This window comes from Aquila chrysaetos, chromosome 26 (genome assembly GCF_900496995.4).
Source record: "Aquila chrysaetos chrysaetos chromosome 26, bAquChr1.4, whole genome shotgun sequence".
In the NCBI taxonomy this organism is placed as follows: Eukaryota; Metazoa; Chordata; class Aves; order Accipitriformes; family Accipitridae; genus Aquila; species Aquila chrysaetos.
In genome coordinates, this window is record NC_044029.1 from 16,273,969 (window position 1) to 16,288,053 (window position 14,085).

A 14,085-nucleotide genomic window follows, 5' to 3' on the forward strand; every position below is an offset into this window, starting at 1 on the left:
ACCATGTAGTATTCAGCACATGGAAGATGTGTACTGCTCAGAGAAAGCAGTACCGAGGCCTGTGAGCTGGAAGTGTAGGTAGGGGAAAAAAAAATCAACATCTAAGCTGAATGAGTTTATCTTGAAATCAACATAGTTACTCAAAGCTAATTGCACCAGTGCCACATCTTACAACATGATCTTGTAACACAGAATTACACTTCTGATGGTGTTGCATAGCTGTACAATGAGTGAAATGTTATGTTCTCTGTGTTCAAACCACATTGCCCTACAGTAATTTGAAATACCCATAATAACCTGTCTTTGCATCTTTTTCCTAAATGCGTGGTTACCATGCTTTGTTCATTTAAAGAGATCATTTCATAGCCTACGAACTCAATATTTACCAGACTGGTTTGGGAAAACAGTGCTGATAAAAATTGCTCTGTGTGTCAGCCTCTGTTCAGCCAAAAAATCATTGGATTTTTCTTTTTTTAATCAATTCATTGGTGACTCACGTTATTGGTGTTTGACCTTCTGTGAGTCTCATGATTTTCATTGGTAAGGAAATTGGCCAGTATATTCTGACAGCTATTATTGATTGGTCGTGTCGCTATTTCAATGTAGGTGCTGGAGGACCCTAACAAAATGATGTTTCTGTAATAATTGAACATGCATTCGAAATAAACTAAAGGCAAGCACCTTACTGCAGGTTTTCTTCTTGGAGGAGGGGAAGAGGGTGGTAGTGATTTTACGAAGAGTACGTATCTAGACCATTCACCGGTTTCATCTTTAATTGCAATTCTGACACGAGCAGAAAAGTCATGGCTCACTGCAGCCAAAAAAAGAGTGCCGAGCCCTCCTGAAGAGATGAGTAATGAAGGATATGATGGCTTCCCAAGGTTACAGGTAAAGCTGTGGCAAGCTGAGGTTTTTTCCTTCCTCTTCTGTGCCTCCAGACATTTCTTCCCTGGCTGATAAAATTGCATTTTTACATGCAGAACCCACACCGGTATAAAAGCACTCTTTCTTGGAAGTGAGTCAAGTCATGCGGTGACCCAGACCCTCAGGTTACCTGCATGAAATTGGAAGCAGAGTAGGGCTTTGCCAATAGACGAAATTGGCTGTAGGGCATCAGAGGCAGTGAGGCTCTGGGGAGAAGAGAGACAGACAATGGAGGGGCAGAGATGGGGATGCTAATGAGAAAGAAAGGGCTTTCCAGGGTAAGGTTTCCTGTTGTGTTACGCACAAGCATCTATAACCCATATTGCCTCTGAATTACAGGGTTACTTTCACTTTTTTCTGGCAGATAATCCAAAGGTTACATACATGAAAAGATGCTAATATGTACACCTTGAGGCAGAGCTTTGGGACTTGTTTTATGTTACTTAGGAAGTGCCTCAACACTTTCTTTAAAACTCCTAGTTGAGCTGTTCTTTATCCTTTATTGTATATACAAAAGATATTGTTGATTCAGGTCATCATGCCTGAGTTCTTAATTGAAATCTAAAGGTTTCAAGCAGCTTAAATTAAAAATTTAAAAAAGAAAAGAAAAAACCCCACCTGGACTGCAGACACACTGAGCCTGTGGTTTGCCCTCTGTCATTAGTATGATTTTGGCACAACATCACCCATAGCTGCAAAGAAAATCTAAAACAAATTCTTCCTGCAATTCTTCCTGCCATTTTTGGCTCAGGCAAACTTATAACTAGCTGTTAGTCACATTTAACTTTCTAATTTTAAAATAAATGCTTTATTCAGGTATTAAATACCCTGGAATTGCATTTTTAGCTAAATGTATGGTTTTCTCTTGATTGTTGAGTATGATCTGCTAGGTGATTCTCTCCACAGAATTTAGTAGTTTTTGCGTGCACATGAAGCTGCATGTAATCCCTAGCCACGGCACTGCCGCAGTGTGCTCTCACCTGAAGTGTTTAGGATGAGAACAAGAACTATCTGTCCTTAGGTCAGCTCTCAGGTGCCTTTCATGAAGTTAGCCAAGGCCTGGTCCAAGCCCGTTTGACTCAGTAGGAGGACTCTCATTGATTTCAGCTGGGATTTAAAATAGGACCCAAAGGAGAAAAATCTAGCTCTTGTCCTACATTTTAAGAGCTGTGCTCATAGGGAAATAAACAGCAGAGCTGTGCTTCTTTGCCCCCCTCCTCAGTTCTCACCAAATGGACACCCAGTTTATACCAACAAAAATGTCTTCTCCCAGCATAAAAGTCTTCTAGTTTAAGCACCGTTTGCACCACTAACTCAACACGGACGTGCAATTCAGTAGGTACTGGTTGAGGGAGAGAAAGCCCTTTTTGGGAAAGTCTCTTCTGCTTATCCCAGTGAAAATCCACCCAGACTTAGCCACATTTGGAAGTCTTTGAAAGGACATAGCTCAGTGTGCTCAGGAGAAGCAGCATTTTGTGATGACTTTTCCAAAAGATTTTGTGTATATTGGGGAAAGATTTTTCTTGTCTATGCAAAGTTCTGTTCAGTTCAGCTCTTCAGGGATGGGAAATGCAAGAATTAGATGTCCATGCAGCCTTACTCAGATGACTTGGAGTATATGTGTTATGGTATAGATTTTAATCGGAATGATTGCATACGTTTTTCCTTCATCAGTCACCTGCTGCGTAGTACTAAGTGATCTGAAAAGCAGTCAAGTGAGAGAAATGTTCTAAAGAGTAGATCATCTCATCTTGTTGTAGATGCCTAAACTAGGGCAGGTGAAACACATTTTTTAAATGCCAGTTTTCTCTGATGGTTGTAGAGGGAGTTTGGGCCGCCAACTCAGGTGTAGCTCCGTCAGGTCTGCTCTACAGATGCCTGCGTTTTGGTGCAGTGAATCCCAGCGTAGGTGTCTCAAATAGTCCTCTCCGGAGTAATGGATGCTTTTGACCTTCATTTCTTTGATGCTTATTTGTTTATCTATACAGTGGGGAAAATGCCATGCTTTTGCTCTAAAGGGTGGTTATAAGATAAAATCATTAATAAATATGTGTTGTAATGAATGTTCAGAGGCTGCACCATACAATAGCTCTCCCTCCACCACGTATGCCCAGAGAAGGTTGAGAACACTGTTTAGTAATTGAGGCATGAACATGGAAAAAAAAGGTAAAAGTGTTGCTACTCATTAAATACTCACTGTCTACTTTCCGCATGAGGCTCTTGAAGAAGGAGGAATATGTGATTATTTAATTAAAGAAGGGAGGTAAAAATAAGTTCATCCAGGCAATTTTCATTGTGGGGTTCGTTAAGTTCGAAGTGCTTTGTGCCCACATGGTGACCGTAATATTTTCCTTTTAATGTCATTCTGTTTGTAAACAGACACTTCTGAGGTTTTTTTATGTGCATGTATTTTTATAATGATTTATATTGATGTTCTGCTGATTTTAATCAGCTACTCATTTGGGTTTTTACAATTTGCAGAAGCCCAGTCTTTCTGTTATGGTCAGCTCAGCAGTGTTGAATGGAATAGCCTTTTAAGCACTGTGACCTCTAATTTTTCAAGGTCTTTACAGCTTAGGTAAATTTGGATGGATTTTCACTGGTCCAGGGGAAAAAAAAAAAAAAAAGACAAAGAAACACACCTGGAAAAGGTTTTTCAGAGTTTCTCCTTTACACAAATTCAGTAATTACTGAAATACAAATCTGTGTACCTTACAAGCACTGGAACAACTTCAAAAAGAAAAAAGTCCTCAGACAGGGGCATGAGAGGACCTGGAGTCCCTCCGAGCCTGGCAGCAGGAGCTGCTCTGGCAGGAGGGAAATGGCTTGTCCTGCGACAAAGGAGGAGCCGCATAGGAACTTTGCCAAGGGTGGCCCTGGCAGCAAGCTGGCAGGCTGCCTACTGAGGCAGCAGATGGAAAGAGTGCCCTTCTCATTGCTGGGACTCCGTCAGTTGTGGGGTGCTTGGGTTTCTAGAGGTTACTGCTTGGCTGGGATCTGGGGAGAAGAAATGTGGGGAATTGTTTTTGCTGGAAATGTACACTGCAGAGAACAGGGGATATAGAAACTTTCTTTTACTTTAAACGTGTGAATACTCCCAGTAGTACTGTTTCTGTATTGCTTGGAACGAGCACTGGGAAGGGAAAAGCTGGAAATACATAGGCAACAGGTAAGCAATCCTGGATTATTTTTGCAATGTGGCATCGAAGAGCTTATGTCCAGAACCATGGCTTCTGTGTTAGATTTGAGGGCAGTTTACCTCAATTACTTGCTGTATTTCTTTGAAATGTTTTTGCTGAGCTACTACTCAGGCAGTACCAAAGCGGAAGGAGAGGGCAGTTAATAAACTTGTTACCTGACTCATTCTACCAAAGTTTCATTTCATGAGTGGTTGGCATTGAATGGCAAAATATCCTGTGCAACCCCCGAGAGCTGCAAAACTCTCACTCTGCTCCTTGGTGCATAAATATCAAGGTCAGATCTCAGCCTTGACCTTCTGCATGGTAGCATTTTATACTATGGCTGTGCCAATGCACTAATTATTTATAAGACAGCTGTGCTAGAGCACAGATTATTGAAAAGAGACCAAAGGTTTTGCAGTAAAAAGTGGTACTGATAGTACAAACTTGTAGCATCAGAAATTCTGTTAGGCGTTCAGAATTCTGTTATGGACAACTGTGTAGAGTTTAGTTTTTCTTTTCTTCTGGTTTATACTCGCCTAATATGCTTTGCAGAGGAGTTTTTTTGACTAGCCTGAAACCACCTACCTGTTCAACCAAACCAAGTCTGTTGATTTCAATGTTAGCAGAAGCACACCCAAAGTCAGCTTTCCAAGGCAGAGACTGCGCTTAGCTTGTGCGCAGAGGTCACCAACGCATGCAAATAACAAGTAATCGGGAATGTATGGGACGGCGTGGCTCAGTAGAGAGGACCCTCGAGCAAGGTCTAGTCATGCACCTCAAGTACGGCAGGCAGCCCAGCCGCGTGGGAGCGGGGCTGCACTTGGGTCAGCCGCCCTGGTGAGGAGCAGAAGTGGCTGTCCCAGGCCCGGCTCCTCGCTCGTGTGGCTCTGCTGTTCCCAGGGCTTCAGCTCCCACCCGCGTGGCGGGGAGACACGGACAGCTCGGGTATCTCACTACCACAGCGTTGATGTGTCTTTCTTTGCCTTAACTGTTTCGTGTGCATGTCAGCTGTCTTACCAAGAGGTCCAGGGCACGCCTTTGCTCTGAAGCTTTTGGGATTATCCGAGACGTCGTTATCCTGGTAGAGCCCTGGGCAGATGGGAGCTGTCAGCTCGACACAAAGTTTGGGTGTTCACAGTGTTTGTTCCCATCTGTCAAGTGCTGGCAGCAAGGGGCTTTGTGCTCTGCAGGCTTTTGAAGAGAATCCAGTCCCGCTCTAATTATTACTGTTCCCGTTAGATGGAAACTTAGGGTTATTATGGCAAATAGACATAATGGGTACTCCAGCACTTAATATTATCCGTAGTAGTGTGTACTTATAGGCTTACTTTTGAGGCTGGCATATGTAAAATTTGACACACCAGCTGTGTCTTAGTTTGCCATCAGGGATGCAGATTGTGTTGTCCTTATTTGTTCTATTTGTTGTGATTAGTCAGGTACAGAATCGTGCAAGAGCCTGAGTGTTTCGAAGAAATCAAAGTTCTTGTGTATTTTCTTTCCTGTCCTACTTGCAAGAAAAAATTAAGTATGAGAAGTTCTTTAGTACATATGTATGTATCTATCAGGTTGCCCAGAGAAGTTGTGGATGCCCCATCCCTGGAAGTGCTCAAGGCCAGGCTGGATGGGGCTTTGAGCAACCTGGTCTAGTGGAAGGTGTCCCTGCCCACGGCAGGAGAGCTGGACTAGATGATCTTCAAAGGTCCTTTCCAACCCAAACCATTCTATGATTCGATGGTTCTGTGATTTTTATCTATGCTTTGTGCAATAGAGAAAATAGTGTTTTGTATTGCAGGGTCTCAGCAGAGGACTTCATATATTATTTGCACCATTTTGGGGGTCTTTGTTATTTTGGGAGATGGTTTTAAAAAGTAATTATTTGTGAGTTCCATTCCTGGAACAGATTGTAGGCAGAATTCCATTGGTGCTGCCTTCTGCAAATATTTCACAATCAGTCTAATGCTATATAGTGTTTCAGGGTGGTTTTCAGCAGCCATCCTTCAATAGAAAGGTCGTGTTTGAGGCCCAGGTTGCCAAACTGACCATAAAGGTGTATTTTATTTATAGACTCCTAAGTTCTGAAACCATGTGCTGCCATCAAGGGTGGAGCTTTCAGTTTTTGGTATTTCTTTAAGTGCCACCTGAATTTTCTATGTAGTATTCATTTTCAAGGTAGCAAAGGAAAGAAATTGCAGAGCCTGGGCGTTTATTTAAAATGCATTCAGACTAGCTTCAAAGAGACAGATCCAGGACCACCTGTACAGGCTCCATCCACCATATCCTGTCTCTGTTGTAAATTGAGCGATAGATAACTTGGGGTTTAGATTAACAGGGCACACGAAAGATATAGATAAATTAAGAGATTGGGATTTAATACAGCTTTTGAGCAGAGAAGAGATCTAGTAAAAGGGAAAGATGTCTGAGCATGAACCAGAGTTAGTGGGAGGAAGGAGTGTCCCAAGAATTGGGGAAAGTCTTTTAAGCAAAAGGGGTTTAGGCAGCCTTTTGTGGTCCAAATATGAGAGAGAGTCCCAAGCGGATTTTGAGTACCTCCCCACCCACACTGGTGTGAGCACTTTGAAGGCAGGGATGGTTCTTCTGCTGGTTAGCGGGCATTTCTTAGCTGAGAAGGATGATGGGGCTAAGGTTGCAAAGTATGAAATTGGGTAAAGGCAGCTCCTAAGCTTTTGATTTGAAGAACTTGGTTGAATTAGAGGCATATAAATGAATTGCAGGAATTAGGCAGGAAGAAGAAAATAGAAAGACTGTGCCAGTCAGTTGACAAGAATATGAAATTGCTTGTGTATAGGGGAGGAGATAGACGGCACATCCGTTTAGAGAATAATGTCTCCATTTTCTATTCTGAGGTTGAGAGGTCCCTCTGATTTCACTATCACTCATTCTGCTGGCATCCTCTTGAAATTATTCCTATTTTTCATTTTTGAAATCTGATTATTCTAAAGGTGAGAGGGTGTGAAATGCCATTGCTGGCTTTTTTCTTAAGCAGTAGTTTCATGTGTTTCTGTGGACTCTTTGAGCTTTCTTTCATTTAGTAGCCCAGCAGCTCCAGTGCTGTGCTGTGCTGTTACTGGCAATAAGGAAAAAGACACTATTTTATATTTTTTTAGTACTGTTTTTGCCCCTCTAATTCTAGCTGAGCAGGTAAAATTAGAACAACTGTTGCTCACTCTACAGCCTTTCTGAAACACGCAGATACTCCGTAATCAAGGGAACACTAGGAGCAGACGTGTTTTATGGTAGGTTATAAGTTGGGCCTTGGAGACTGCCACTGACCCTTTGAAAAAGAACAATATTTAATTTTTAAGTGGTTGCTCTATTATTAAAGAAACTACCACCCTCTCTCCCCAAATATTGCTTGCAATATATAATGCCAGCTTACTCCATTCCAAAATATATTTTGGGGTAAAGTCTCATGTGTCATTAAGCTTCTTAATATTTTTTGTATTCTAGCTCTCAGGAGAATTAGAAACACTGTCAATGACTTTTAGCTTTTCAGAAATCATTATCAGAGCTTGCTAGCTGGCATTGATTTTAGTTTTCCCATAAGATCTGAGATGAAAAAAAGGTTACTCTGCTAAATAAAGCATGAACAAAGCCAGGGTGCAAACATTGTGCAATATTAGAAGAACAGAATATCAAGGCTGGTACTGTGCATCAGTGCCCTGTGTGTGGTTCACTTATGACCTTTAGAGTCACAAAAGTATGAGGAATCAAATAATATTGCTCTGAAAGAGTGATAATGGTGCTACCCAGCTGTAGGGCATCTTGAATGTTGTTCCTGTGCTCTTTAGACACTGCAGAAATATTATTCCTGCCTCTCTTCCTTGCTGCTGCTTTCCCTCTTGAAACCATTGACCCATGATCCCAATCTCAATTTCTTAATTAGATCATCTTAAAAAATATGTAATTAATATTCTCTTCTTTGCAAAATGGAGATTAGGGATTTGTTGAGATCAAATTATCTTTGGAGTACAAGAAAAGGGTATTACATAAATAAGCAGCCTCCTACCCCAACAAATTTAGCATTTAAATAACTGTCAGTCAGCTCTGTGTGTGTAAGGGAGACTTAGCTAATCATCTAGTTGGTGTCAAATATGAATGAATGAAAATGCCCCTTCAAAGGAAATTAAAAATGTTAGCAAAATAGCCTAAGGAATATTTTAGGATGTGGTTGAAAAACAGTGCCAAAAGTGGTTTTTTTCATCTCTCTGCACCTGTGACCTGGTGAACTAGAAACCTGGGGAAGTAAGAAGAAAGGTGTTAGTGGAGAGAAGCACAGAGGAAGGGGAAAAGTGAGGAAAAGCTTCCCCACTCCCAGCAAATCTTTCTCTTGCACAGGAAAGTAACTAGCCAGTTCTGGTTTTGGCTCTTGTTTTGCTGGAGACCATGGAAAAGGCAGGCAATTGGAGGAGGTCGACCACATATTGCTCGGGCAGTCTCAGGAAAACATGAGAAGGGAAATAGTGGGGCCACGGTACGATAGAGGATGGAGTCTCACTGTCACAGATAGGGATGCGATCTTGCCACTGGACTGTGAGGAGTTGGGACAACTTTAAGTGTAACAGTCTTATAGAGAAAGCGTTTTAATGGACACAAAGAATGCTCTTTCTGGTTTGGTGTTCAGTTAAAAAAAATAGTCCTTAAGAATACAATAAGCAAACCACATGGAGGATGACAAGATTCATTAAGTGCAGTTTAAGCTACTGTTTGATAGTAATGAATATTCTGTTGATTAATGAAGAAAAGTGGATGTGAATGCACACAGAATCCCTGAGTGCTTTTATGTTGCTCCACTGTCAGCTGAGAAGGGCTGTAAAGGCCCTTGCAAAATGGTCTGTGTGGAGAGTGTCACTGCTAATGCCACAGGTCTTAGAAACAAAATTCATCCAGTCTGTTAGAACTTCTGCCTGTTCTTGGGTTGGTTACCTGGGCTCAGATTTGTACAACTGGCCATGGATTTTAAGTGCCCTGTAAGAAATGTGTCGGCTCTGATTTTTGCATTTCAGCAATCTAGCTTTCTAAAGGAATGGCAAATGCTCAAAGCTCTCCTGGTGATAAACCTATGTTATGTCTGACACCTGAAATTTTGAGCCATTTCTGGAAAAAAAAAATTGTTTTAATGTTTCAACTTCTGCTACTTCCTACAGAAGATAGGGGCGCTAATCCCTAACATGCTGGTTCTGAATGGACTGACACAACTATGCCGGCTGCGATTTCCCCACCATCGGTTATTCTGTAAAATACCCTGTTGCGACTGAGGTATGGCAAATAAAGGCCCAGATCTAGCAGCAGGAGCTGGGACTGCTGTCATACTGTTCTGTGCCTTACACACTAGGCTCACCACTGCAGTTTCTAAGTACCTTCCACTTGTGCACTGAGTGCTGAAAGTGGCGTGTCAGTTGTCTTCAACCTTTCTAGAGTGAGAAGTGGCTGCAACAGTGTGTTTTGCATTGGACCCTTTCTGTAACTCGTGCTGGGTCACATACATAAAAACACACACCTCCCCTATATTCTGTTGTAATTTTGTTAAAGAAAGCAAGTTCAAGGAAATGGCCGTGCGTTTCTGCGTATAAGGACTTGTGAGGGTCCTTACATGAGAGTTTACTCAACAGATTCGTTGGGGAACAACCAGTGACTATCCCATATACATCAGAGCTGTAGCATGTATGATTGCTGAATGTGTGCTGGAAAAGAATCACTGATCTTTGTGAATTAAAAAAAGAGCATGGAGAGAGCAGAGGAAAGCAAGTGTAAAGTGTAGGGCATTTGGGAGTCATGGGGAGATTCAAATTGATTTCTCCAAGCTGATTTGCTGTAAATTTTCCAACGTTTTGCTGTTAAAGGAGAGAGTGTCAGAGATTTCAGATTTTTTCCATTTCCCCAACAATCTTCCTTAACTTCACTAAAATACATCTCTGTGATCCACCCAGCTATGGTCCAGTTTTTGGAGATTGGTACTGGAAATTGCGGTTTAGGTATAGAAGATGTTTTTCCTTTTAGGAGGGTTATAGAAAGATGTCCAGGTATCATATGACCTGAGCTGAATGAGGTTTGCTGCTCTGAAAATACAATCTGGGTGTCCCTTTGTTCTAATTAACAATATGCTTTCTTGACTAAGTCTGAGCATGAGGCACACAGGTACTGGGTATAAAAATTAGGGTTACAGAAAAAGAGAGAGAACAAGAACCAAATGGACAAAAGAAAGCTCCTACCTGAGAGAGGTATTGATCTACTTGCTATCTCTAGACTGCAAAGATTTTGTATGAAGGGAACAAAGAAAGATGTGAGGAGCAGAAAAGCACATCTGTTTGGCCAAGAAAAAATATTTCTGTGAAATACTGGCTTCTAGTTTGACAGGAGTAAGACATATCTAGATCTGTGAATGCATTGCTACAAAAGCATTAAAACTTTGCTTTGGGAGAACTGCAATTTTGAGGAACTATGCGTTTGTTTACTGATCTGAACCAGCACACTCTTGCTGTATTATTTATTTTTTTACTGTCAGAGAATCACAACAACAACAGAGAAGGCTACATGAACCTGTTACATACTATTTTAAGGTGAAAAAATTATTAGCCTATGGACATCTAATGGGGAAAAAGCTCAGTGAGAGAAAAATTAGTGTGAGACAATAAGGTATCCACTTGTTTGTCACTTACATCATTGCTAGAAGATTCAGCAGCATCCAGGCAAGATCAATAGCAGTCCTGTGGAGCTGTCTCTTTCAACTGGTTCAGCTGGCTTTTTAAGGTCAAAATCTGTTTTGACATCCTTCTTCCCTGTCTGTCTCTTCCAAGCTGCTCAAAAAATTATTTGTGCCTTGTGTTGCCATGACTTCTGAAAAAAAAAAATAAGACAGCACCCAAAACCTTCTGGTTAGAGAAGTGAGAAGCTGCAGAGCACAGATAGTAGCAACAGAGCTTGATGTTCCTACAGGAACGTGCTCGCGGTATAGCAGCACTTCCCAGCTTGAAGTACAAGAAGGCTTTGGGAAGAAAAAAAAGGAAAAAAAAGCATCATAGGCTAAGAAAGTTTGGTTTCCTATGGATTTAGTGTCAGTATTGATTGCGAGCTATGACTGAAGCTTTTCCCATTTTAGGGCATTTATAAGTACTGTTTCACATGTAGATTCTCTGCTGCCTAACACAAGCAGCTCACTTTTTTGCTTGCCCTACTGTGGGAATCCTGAAGAGGTTTTCTGTCCTCCACCACCCATCAGTTGTTGAACTGGATTTGACAAGCCATGAGGATAGGCAATGATTAACAGGTACATACGTTTACAAATGTGTAAACGAATGCATGTAATGTGATCACTTAGGCTTTATTTCCTTTAGAAATCAGGATAAAAAAACAGATTTTTTCAAATTTAAAAATCATTTGTGATTACCTCTCAAGGTGAGGGAGGGTGGTGACACTGCTTATTTTATCCAAAACTTTTTATATATCATGTAGTATATTTACACATCATAAAAGTATATTCAGAATAAAAACCTTGTTGCCAGTGATTTAAGCTGTCAAATAAAAAAGGTATGCTGCTATCTAGCTGAAGAAACGTATTAGCATGCGGAAAGCAATGCTGCTTCCTCTGGGAGGTTTTAATCAAGCCTCTGGTACTGATTGAGATGCAGTGCTCAAAAGTGAGAAAAATGATTAACAAAATCAAAAATCTGGAGCGTTTTTCACGCAAACATTCATCAGTATATCTTATGTAATTACGTAGCCAATAAATCAACATAGTGTGTAAGTGCTTCAGTCACAGTGTAAATATCTTAATGACTGAAACATCTTCACACATGAATAATTTATACCTGTATGATTCATTTTTCATACCCATGCTTTACTTCAACATGATAAACTAATCCTTCTCTGTCAGGGAATGTGTGCTTGATTATTGCCTTCTGATTTCTCTTCCTTGTGTTTATTTTCCACAGTTAGACACACTCCATTTCTTCTCTTCTGGTTCCTCTAATGTAGTTATCTTATTTATTCATCCTATCTGCCTTAGTTCGCCTTCCTTGTGCATTTCAACAGGCACCTGGGAAATAACACTAGGGCATAAGCTTGCATTTCTCAAGTAACTCTGGAGCAGCATCTTGAAAGATTTACTCATTCTCAACAGATATTTGCATTTAGTTTCCTCTCCTTTCCTCAAGGCAATCGTTACAGAAAGAACTTGAGATAGGCCAATAACAAGTTGAGCTTTGCCATTTTCTGGATCAATGTGAGTTCAAACCTTTGTCACGGTACTGATGACGAACGTTGTTTGAGTCTTCCCATATGCTTGTAAATGCGAGCTTGTTTGTAGCTCCAGAAACCACTGGAATATTCAAGAAGAAAATAATTGTTTCTCAGCACAGGAATGGGAGTCGGAATTCTTAAATTCTGCTCTGCTTATTTGGCTGTATGCAAGTCACTGCATGCATCCTGCCTTACTTAGACCCTTAACCAAGGCATCGAAGACAGGAGTTTCATTGTGATAACCTCCTCCTTTTGTTACTAAAGAAAGATGGGTAGCTGCTGAGGGCAGTTCATCCAGCTTTAAAGCTATTTAGTGCCTGATGCTCCAGGCAGAAATGCTACTGTGTGGACTCTCTTCTTTTGGATCACAATTTAAAGTTTGGTTCAGATTTGTGGAACAGCTTGTTTTGGTAGTGCCTGTGGAAGTTAAGCCTTTAAAAAGTCAGTCCCAGTTGGGCACAAAAATGAGTCACTCAGATTTAATGGGCACTTTCAAAAATACTCGCTCCCCTTCAAACCCTCAGGTTTCTAACTGGAAAAAAGATAACAGAAATATAAAAGTGATTTCAGGTTGTGGGGGGGGGAAAGGAGTTCTATAATAATTAACTGAAGCTTTACTGGTATTGTATGTTGTTCCATCCAAGCACCTTTTTTCACTCCATTTCTATATCCAGTTTACCTACATTACTCTCTAACTAGGAAAAGCACCTTAGCTGAGTGTTAGTTAATCAAGTTCTCATTCAATTTCTTGTATCATCATACAGCTTGTTAGTTTTTCTCTTCTGTGTCTTTCTCTTCTGTGTCAGAATTACATTTTTGGGCTGATTTTCTAGATTTAAGACTGAATGGAATATCTTATATCTGTCTTCTCCATACTTTGAAGCCCAGCTGCAGTTCTTTTACAGCTTCAATCTCAGGGACTTCTGAGAGACGTCACAGTTGAATGTTTTCTTAGTATTCTTACAGCAGGCTCCAGTACTCTGTGAATATGAATCTCTCCCAGTTGCCAGCAGGACATTTGGTAACTTTGCTCCAGCATAAGTCTTTGTTTATTCATTTTTTCCTTATTCTGATTGTAAGCACCTCCAAAGGCTTCTGATACCATTTTCTTTTTCTCAGTCTTTTTATGTCCTTAATGGACACCTTCACTTACTGTATCTTACTCCACTGAGATCAGTTGTTGATTGATGGGTATCGGTTAGTAGGAGTTCTCAGGCAGTCTCCAGAATGTACTTCACCCTTATCACTGCCTGCTTTGTTTTGGCATTTAGGAAGCAGCCTGCTGTCTTTTTTCTTTATTCTGTCTAGCACTTGTCTCTCTTGGGCATAGTTCCTCACCACAGTCGTCAATCATGACTGTTGCTGCCTCCTATTTTTCTGCTTTCGTTTTTCAGTGTTGGTCATTTACTATCTGTGCCCTGTTGCAAGGCAGTACTTTATCCAGTGACAGGATATTACAAGAATCTTCTGAACCTCCTCACATGCATTTTGCTTTAACTCCTACTATTTCTAGCTGTCATGCTTCCTGCACTTTCACCATTTTCTCCTAAATTGTCTGTCCTTTTTGTGAGGGATTTCTGGTAGACCCTTTCTTCGCCACCTTCATTTGATTATTATAGCTGTTGTCCACAGATCTTCCCCTTCTTTTCTGAAAATTAATTTAGCATCCTTCTCTAACCTATTCATTTTTTTCAGATCATTTTCTGCTTTTTTAATTAATTCT

General features: G+C 40.8%; 1 protein-coding gene across 10 annotated transcripts in view; it reads left to right on the forward strand.

Moving 5' to 3' along the window:
- The window catches only part of GRIP1 (glutamate receptor interacting protein 1), a 328,811-nt gene that overhangs the window by 262,574 nt on the left and 52,152 nt on the right, over positions 1-14,085 (forward strand). The window lies entirely within an intron of this gene.